Below are 10003 nucleotides of genomic sequence, written 5' to 3'. Positions count from 1 at the left end.
CCGGTGCTCCAGGGCGCCGGGTTGGGGCGATGAGAGAGTGTGGCTCTTGCAGCAGCTGCCGAGTCCCACCCGAGAGGGTCACATGGAGATTTTCCCTAACCCACCCCCCACCCGCCCCATCCACCAACCTCTCTCTCTCTCTCCCCACCCACCCCAACGCATAATCAAGGGCTTTTTTGAATGGGGCAGCCAACAATGGCCCCGGCGACCTTCCCATTCCTAAAAATCCAATTTGTCAAGGGCAAAGAAAAGGCGCTGGTGAATCAAAGGTCTGGAGGGACCATTAATCCTCAGCATGGGGGATTGTCCCCGAGACAGTTACGATATTTTAAGTGACAAATCCACTGTATAATTTCTCCATAAATTTTACTTCCTTCGATTGTTCCCCGACAAACCAGTTTTGGAAAAGAAGGGAGTGTTTTAAGTCTACTTGGCTGAGCCTTTTGTCAGCCAGGAGACTTCAAAGATTTTTAATTCTCTTTCCTTGGGCTGGATTGTAAAGGCGATTAAACAAAGAGATTAGGGGGGGGATGTTTGGAGGACTTGTTAACTTCTATTGATTCCTGGCGTGTGCCATACAGAAATTGGGCAGGTACTTGATGGGAAAACACCAGAAAATACCTACACTTTAAAAAAGAGGGGGGACGGGGACGCTGCCATATTACCAATTCAGTGGGTTGGTTGGAGCCCAGAAATCCCTTTGCAACAACGGCTTGGTTCCTCAACTCTCATTTTTCTGCTGCTTTTAACTGCGTAAAACAGAGAAATCCTCGCCCTGAGTTGAAAGCAGCAAGCTTCGCGTTTGGAAGTTCTCTAGAAATAGTTTTATTTGGCTTATCGAAGGAAGCGCCTTGTATTGGGCGAAAAAGGCGCACGAGCGCACAAAACAATACACAGGGGAAGTTCATGCAGGAGTCTCGCGGAACGGATCCGTTTTTCAATCCCTGGATCCATTCTCCGACCCCGATATAGGTCGCTAAGCTACAAAGATTGTTGTGGTCCGGTTCTTTCTTTTTTTTTTTTTTTACTTTCAATAGAAAAGTAGCACTCACATTCCAACAGGCCTAGAACAAAATGCAACCCATGTGCTCTATGGGATTTCCAAAGACGGACAAGAATTTATTTAAGAAATCCAGAAGAGAGGGGGAATGATGAGGAGTGGTGACGAAATAATCCGAATACGTACTTGTTCGTGTCCATATTTATTCACTGGGTGAAGATAAAACATCCCAGAGGAAAGGCAGAGAGGATGGACGGAAGAAATAAGCCAAAACTCGTAAAATACTTATCTGCAAGGAGATACTTTGAACATCATTGAGATTGGATTTGATATAAATACGGCTACAGCTGCAATCCTATGCACACACTAGCTGGGGCCCACTAAATAAAGGGGATTACCTCAGCGGAGGATTGAGTCGCAGGGCTACTATGGGGGAGGGGGTGCTGGCTTGCTAGATTTAGTTTCTTAGAGGAAAGTCATGTTGAAATGAGAGGCGATAGCTTTTGAGTCAGAATGAGGCCATCACAAACAGGGTGGCAGAATGCACGTGGTCATCGTACTATTTCACCTGTTTCTGCATTGGGGGGGAAAGAGAATCTTTTGCTCAAGCTATGCAGAGACCCACTGACATTAACAAAATGTGTAAGTGTGAGCAAGAATCATGAGACTTCATAACTAACCAGGAATTGGTCCTCCAGTAACAAGAATCGATTCAAGAAAATGACAAAAGCCGAGAACTTAAAACCCAGAGCGGTGAGATGATTGCAAAGTTCCAGCAAAGTCTTAACCCACCGAAATAAATGGAACGCACTTCCTCGAGTGTTTAGGCTGGAGGGGCCAGAGTTTACTGCCTTCCCTTAAAGTTTTCATAACGGGAACGGAAGGTGTGTGGTCTGTTTCTGTGCAAATTTACTTCGATGCAGTCCCATTAAATCCAATGGGGCCTTACTCCCCATATCTATGAGCATAATGTTGTAGCCTTGGAAGGCAACCCTACACATGCTTCTAAAGAAGTGGGGTCCATTGTTTGCCCAGTTAAGTATTCTTATAGGGTTACAGACTGGATCATTAATTTGCTACTTACTAGCTCCTTCCACGCTTCTTTAGTAATGGGAATAGATTCCAAAGAGTTTTCTTTTCCCACACAAGCGGTGAATTTGCAGACTGTCACCTAGCCCACTCGCACAGTTTGTAGCGAGATGCACGTTGCTTTAAGCACCACGACAAACAGACCCAGAGATCTACATCCGAGGCCTTGGATAGACTGTACCAAATCCACAGTCAGATGATGAAGCCGGAGCATACGAATTGATTCAGATCATTAGCCCATCTAGTTCTGTATTTTCCAGGGCCGGCCCACCCATGAGGCAAGGTGAGGAGACCACTTCGGGTGGCAGGATCCACAGGGGCAGCAGATCCCTATTTAGATCTTAAGTCCCGCCTCCCCTTGTCCCTGATGTAGGTTCTTCACTCTCTCCTTCCCTGGCGGGGATGGAAAGTGTCATTTTGTAGTTCGTCTCAGGTGCCAACATGTCTTGGAACAGTCGTGGTATTTTCTACTGCTCTCCTAGCCCTACCTTGAGATGCTAGGGGCTGAACCTGGGACCTTCTAGACGAAAAGCAGATCCTCTGTCACTTTCCCTATTTGGAGTCAAGTTCAATACAGCCTAAGTACAACACATTTGATAAAGCAATGACGCCTTGCAGGCTGGTGGTTACACATTCACTGGATGGTAGGTCCAAATGAAATGAATGGAACTTACTTTCAAGTAGCATTTTGATCAGGGCATTATTCCCTTTAAATGCAAAGGAAGAGACACAGCACTTTTACAGCACATTGGTTTCCATTACAGCATTAAAAACATGCATTTATTTATGCCCCTCTCCTCATCCACCCCCTCGAAATCATTGGGACCTAAAACATGACTGGATCGTACTCTGATGGCCTTGCACACAATTAAGTCTACAGCCCTAAACCTATTTATTCGGGAGTAAGTCGAATTTATTCAGCTCAGTCGAACTCATTTCGGCCTACCGCCTGGGTTGTCGGACGGTAATCCTGTGCACGCTTACTTGGGAGTAAGCCAAATGAATTCAGTGGAATATACTTCCGTGTAAATATGGATAACCTTCAACTATCTATTGATTTCAGCAGAATGTCACCCGACCAGAATTTAAATCAGCTCATGTGCTACTGCTTCCTGAAACTCTTTATGGATCGGACAACTTTAACAGCGCGATCCTCTGCATGTTTACCTAGAAGTCAGTTACACTGAGTTCGACGAGTCCTACTCCTTGCTAGGAAGTGTGCTCCGAACTGCTGCCTAAGCCTGGCTCTAACTCTCTGCAGTTAATGAAAACATTAACGTGACACTTCATTTGTGCAGGTTCTATTCAGCTCCGTAGCTTTCATTCATCTCCGCCTAGCACTCGGAAGCTGAAGCTGACTTTCATGCAAATCCACTCGTTTGTCCTATATTTACATCAAAAATATTTCCTAAGCATTTACATAACAGAAACGCATGGTAGTTTGCCCAAGGTAAAAATCAAGAAAGGTTTCCTTGTAGAAACTCACAGAGGCTTTGTGAAGTGTAAGTAATTTACAACACAATCCTATACCCTGACTCAGAAGTAAGCCCCATTAAGTTTAATGGAGCTTACTCCTAGCCAAATGGTATAGAGGTGCAACTTCGGGGGCCTTATAAGGAAGAGATGAGTTCTGCTTAGGTTTATATCTGAATTTCAAGAATACTTCCTTTCATGCAATGTGGTGAGAACCCCAGTAAAAGATCCCCAGGGATTTTCCTATGGATGCTGTGCCTCTACACCAAGGGTAACTAACGCTACCAATGGATTCCAACCCTCATCATCCCCAGACAGCATGGTCAACGGTCGGGGGTGTATGGAAGTTGTAGTCCCGGTTGGCTATCTGTAGCCCTTCAGATATTGCTGGACTACAATGCCCCATCACCCCTGGTCGTTGGCTCTGCAGGCTGTGGCTAGTGGATGTCAGAACCCAACATCTGGAGGGCCACAGGTTCCCCACCCCTGCTCTAAAATGTGGGGTTGAAGGCACACACGACAGCCACAATCCTATCGGTGCTCACTTGGAAGCAAGCTCCATTGAGCTCATTTGGGCTTGCTTCTGAGGAAACGCCCACGGGATCAGGTTGCTCCGCCAACAGCTACCTAGAAATCTCAATGAAGTCGGAGCAAATGACCAGAAGAGGAAATTGGTCTGGCACCAATAAATTTACATTGAAGTAGACCCTAGTGAATGAAGTAAATCCTAATGCTTTCCAAGGCATAGGAGTCGGTGTCCAACAACATCTGGCGAGGCACAAGTTATCCACCCCTGTTTGACTTGCATTTAGTGGGCTGGAAAACCTAAAGGCATTTCAGGAACTGGGCGCTAAAAATTATGTCAGAATAACATTGCGTGATGTGTTGGAAGGTGCAGCTACAAGATTCCTTGATGCCCCGGGAATGACACGGCTGTCCTTCTGGGATGGAGATGCTTCCAAGGAAGGACTAGACTGCTTTACAACCCAAAATCCATGTCACTCGCCCTCCATTGAATAGGACTTAAGTAGTATTGACAAATCCAGTTTTCGGAAATCATAGAATTGTAGAGTTGGAGGGGACCACGAGGATCATCTAGTCCAGCTTCCTACAGAGCAGGAATATTTTGCCCAACCTGGATCTCGAGCACGCGACCCTGAGATTAAGAGTCTCAGATAGTATGGGGCTATCAAAAGTGTCTTTCACAGAGTACAAGCCCATTCATGTTGACTCGGTAGTAAGTTCCACGTTGTTGCATGGATCTTTCTCCCTAGTAAATGTGTTTGTGGAGTGAAGCCTTCCAGCGCAATTCTATATACGACCAGTTAGAAGGAGATCCGATTGAATTCAATGGGGCTTACTCCCAGGTAAGCGCGCTTGCGATCGTAGCATCTGGCTCGAGATGTGTCACTTAGGCAAGTCGCCGATGATGCAGACTGGAAAGCCTAAGAATCCGCCCCGCCCCGCCCCACCCAATTTCAAATCGAATATATATACTTTTTCTAGCAAGTATGAGTTTGGGAACGACAAACGGTGATGTTGGATGAGGGGAGAGATGTGGATTGGGGGAACCTGACTAAAAACGGCCTTTGTACCGACCCGAGTTCAGAAATCCTTTCTTTCCTGGGTCAGGTGGAATTGGATCGGTGCTTTCTCGAGAAGGGATCGTTTGGGCTGTTGCAGAAGCTTCTGAGGGGGGCGGTGGCCGGGACCGAAGACTGAAGATGACCCCTGCGGTCCGCATCCTGAATGGGAAGCAAAGGGCGAAACAAAAAGCGGAGAGCAATAAATTCAAGCCAAGGACTAGTCCGTCTAACCTCTGGCCTGCCGGCTTCGGGGTGACAACCGGTTGAAATATACCCTTCCTGACCCGCCCGCCGGCCGCCAGGGCACTGGTCGGAGGCGTCAAAGGGGAAAGGTAGAAGCTCCCTTCTGCTCTAGTGGGGCAGCCTCGCCACGGCCGGCTGGAGTCGCGAGCGCCACGGGAAGCCTCCGACGGAAAGCAACCCACAGCTGGTCGGTTGCGAGACAAAACCATTTCTTTCTATATCCGCATGTACATCCAAGTTACACCTCGTCTCCCAACCCCTGGAAAGGATGGCAGCGGCCCCGCACGTTGGCTTTATTTTATTTTATTTTTATTTTATTATATTTATTTTGTTCCGTTCCTGTGGCTCAGTTGCCTGGAAGCTTCTTTTAGTTACAATAACTGGTCTCCCCCCCCCCCCAAAAAAAGGGAAGGAGACACGTTTGCTTTGATTTTTGTCTATCTCCTTTTCCCCCCAATCCCTAAAAAGGCAGGCTGAAATCGATCTAACGTGCCCACTGAAGCAAGCCACGCCATGAAAGGCTGGGTTTAAAAAAAAAATGGGTAAAAGGAGCCTTGGAAGCAAATGGGATGGAAAATTAAATGAAATTAAATAGCTTGAACGGCTTTATTGTCCCTTATTAAAAGGACACATTAATTACATGCTTCTAGCTTTATTCCGAGACAATGTTGAGAGTCAAAACATTCCACTAGTCCCTTTTGAGACACTTCAACTGGGCCGCTGGAAAGACCAGTTAAAAGGGGGAAACCACTTTTGCCCAGCGACCAAAAGAGATTTTTAACCCCCCCCCCTTAGCCCTCTCCCTCAATCTCTCCCTCCCTCCCTCTCTCTCTCTCTGAACTGCCAACGCCCCCGAGGGAAGGCTTTGGCTCAGGACTGGCTCTCTCTTGGCTTGAACAGGTTGCCCCATAATGAGGCATGAATGTTAAGGAACAACAGGCGTCCAAAGAGGCACAGTTGCGCCTAGCAATGTCCCACCAGGGAGCTCCATTCAAACCATCAAACCGCTCCAGCACTGAGAAGGTTCAACATTACATTCAAACCAGCATGAATGCCTGTATACAGGGCCAGCTCCATTATGCTGTGGGGAAAGAAACACAGTGGATGCTTGAACAAAACAAAACAAAACAAAAAAACGTTGGGGGAACGAAAGAAAGAGAAAGAAAGAAATGCTGCAAGTTCATTCAGTGGCCCAGATTCTCCCAGTGCAAACGGAGCAGCCTATTTTCTCTCCCCAAGGCAGGACCTCCTTCCTGCTCAAAGAAAGGTGTGTTTCAGTCAAAATCAGCTCCCTGGAATCTTGCAGCATCTTCGTCTTTCCAGTCCATTTATTCCCCGCACCCGCTCATTCTCCTCCCCACAATCTGAGTAAAGTCAATCGGATTGTTATGGCCGGTGAGAATAAATGGTGTAAGGGCTAAAGAGCATTCCGCATGGCATCTGATCGGAGTCAATTTACAAGTCAATTTACAATTTACACACACACAAAATAGCCACCACTTTTTACCAGAGTAAATTCAGTTAACCCCTAATCAGTTTATCCACTGCAAGTTTATGTGTATTCCCTTCTAAACCGGCATTTTCATACACAAGATCAGCCTTGACATGATTCTTTCGGGAGAGAATCCTCTCAATGCCAGATTTTACTTTTGAATCAAAAATAAGTTTCTGTTCCTCGTGGCTGTGTAAATTAAATATATATTGCTTTTAGTGGGGAAGGGCCTTGAGAGAATATAGCTACCCACCCCTGGGTTAAAAGAGAGACAGAGAGAACTCTCTCCCAGGATAGCAACCGTGTAATTTGCTTTTGACTAGCGACACTTGACTCTTCGTAAACAGTCTGAGGATTGTTGCCTTGAATTATATTCTTAAATAGAGGTAAGATGAAAAGAAGCTTTCACTGGGACAACTATTTAGTGGAGACCGTTTAAAACCTATAAAGCTTTCAATAGCTTTTTTCATTCTTTTTGTCCTATCTCTTCTTACAGTTGTGAATTTTTTAAAATGAGATAATGCTGGGTTTGAAGCCTACATGAATACTAGGCTCTCTGCCTCTCATCTTAGATAAGTGTGGCCTGTTGCAGTTACTTTATAAGAGGAAGGCACTCAACACATGCTCAGGACACGTCTCTGTTATCTCACTTGCGGCAGCAGGGGGCCCCTGAAAACAAGTTTTAAGACAATTTTGTTTGTTTTGTTTTATTACATTTCTATCCTACCTTTCCTCCAAGGAACTCAAGGTGACATACATAGTTCTTCCACCTCTACGTTTTATCATCACAACAACCCTGTGAGGTAGGTTAGGCTCAGAGACAGTGACTGGCCTAAATGAGTTTCATAGCTGTGTTGGGATTTGAATTCTCATCTTCAAGGTCCTAGTCTGTCTGACCTAGTCTGTCTAACCACTACGCCACCCAGTAATTCATTTAAACCTCCCTAATGCTAAGGCTTAGGCACAGAGAGGGAAGCCCAAAAGTCATGCCATCTGACCTTGTAAACATATTCTGTTTCAGATATAGTAGGTGTGCTTTAGGTTAAGGGCAGGGGCTGAGTGGAGAAGCAGAGGCTTAGGGTCAAATATGCCCCTTCAGATCTATCTGACCCCTGGGCCCTTCCCAGGCCACACCCCTCATAGGCTCCCGCCCTACTCTATGCCCTCCCTAGGGAAAGTCTGTAGCTCAGTGATAGAGCATCTGCTTTGCATTCAGAAGGTCCTGTGTTCAATTCCCAGCCACTCCAGGTAGGCCTGGGAATGTGCCTTATCTGAAACCTGAGAGCCCTTGCTAGAGAGGTGGAACAATGGTCTGACACTGTACAGTGGTACCTTGGATTAAGAACTTAATTCGTTCTGGAGGTCTGTTCTTAACCTGAAACTGTTCTTAACCTGAAGCACCACTTTAGCTAATGGGGCCTCCTGCTGCTGCTGCTGCACCGCTGCAGCACAATTTCTGTTCTCATCCTGAAGCAAAGTTCTTAACCTGCGGTAATATTTCTGGGTTAGCGGAGTCTGTAACCTGAAGTGTATGTAACCTGAAGTGTATGTAATCTGAGGTACCACTATATAAGGCTGTTCCCTATGTTCCCTATTGTCTGGTTGAAATGTGACCTTCCAACTAACAGAAGGCCTCTTGCTTGCCTAGATGAAGGATAGAGAGATGTACGGGTGGGTGTTGAAACATCTGCCCTAGTTTGCCTCTGGCCCTGTCCACCACTGACATGTGTCCCTCAGAATCTTGCCCATTGTGAATATGGTGAATATGGTCCTCTGGCTCAAAAACTTTCCCTACCCCTGGCTATAGGGCATGCATTCTGTGGCTAACATCTTGAATAGAGGAGGTGCCCAGGTCTCCCTGAAATCCCTGCCCTCAGAGATATAGAAGAGGACTGTGGCTAATCAGCCCTAGCACTACTCTTCCTGATAACACTGGGGTTGTTGGGTTTTTGCTCTGTTTTAGGGGGTGGATTCCACAGTGTCATCTACACACACACCTGCAGCCTTAAGTGTTACAGGTCACTTGGCCACCTCAGGATTCCACGGGCAGCTCTGAGCTCCAGTGGCGCCGTCAAAGGGCGACTTTAGTGGAGATGTCCAGGGCCTCACTTTGCATAAGGGAGCCCAAAATGCAACAGGGTTGGCTTCCCAAATTCTGAAGTCAGCAAAGTAACACACGTTGCTATCTGTGACCAGTGCCAAGATCTGCCATTCATTTCAAAGACATGTTTTTTTTGGAGGATGGGGGGAAGTGTTTCCTAAATCCTGGAAGTGTCATTCTGGACTCTGCCTGCACCCAGCCCACCCTCCAGCTTCACTGCTGCCCCTCTGCTCTGCCCAAGAAGAAGCCGACAAATCCAATTAAGCCCCGCTTTGTTAACAGTGCCTCTCTCTCCTTTCGAGTTGGTGGCTTCCTTTCATTTACAGTACTCCTAATTCATTCATTTATTTATTTTACAAAACGAGAAAAGAGGCCCGAGAATCGAGATCTTGTTGCACGGAAGAAAAAAGAAAAAAAAGGCAGCCGATTGTGTAAAGCGATCAGGTCTCGCTTGGTGGCTGGGCGAGGGGAGGCGAACCTCCGAGGCCCCCAACCAGCTGTGCGGGGCAGACAAGATGCGGGTGGGATATTGGAGCAGCTTTTGAATAGTAATTAGGCTTCTATGGGAACCCCGGCAGATGACACGATCGCGGCCTGGGCTGTCGAGAGCCCTGCCTTGGCAACTCCCAGAGAGACAGAATGAGAAAGAGAGAGTCAGAGTCTCAATGCGCCTTGGGGGCCTGTGGAAAACGCCATGATTATTTTTTAAAATAAAATATCTTCCTTTAGTTCCAGCCCGCCTCGCCCCCCCTCCTCTGTGAAATGGACGCGCTCAAGGCTGGGTCGCCCCGCTGGAATGCCTGGAGGGAGGCGAGCGTATTTCAAGGCGCGCACAATCAACCACTTTCAAAAGGGGGGAAAGGCCTATCCTGGCTTATTCAAAGTCTGTGGAAAAAGTTGCCTTTTTTCTCGTCCGCCCTCCTCCTCCCTTCGCCCCCGCCCCCCTCAGCCCACTTATCTCCCGGCTCTTTCGGTTGACAGGGTGCAAAGAAAAGTCACCCGACTTGTGGCTGAATCGC

This window comes from Podarcis pityusensis (genome assembly GCF_964106645.2).
Source record: "Podarcis pityusensis genome assembly, chromosome: 3".
Taxonomy (NCBI): Eukaryota; Metazoa; Chordata; class Lepidosauria; order Squamata; family Lacertidae; genus Podarcis; species Podarcis pityusensis.
Note: the sequence above shows the minus strand (reverse complement) of the source record.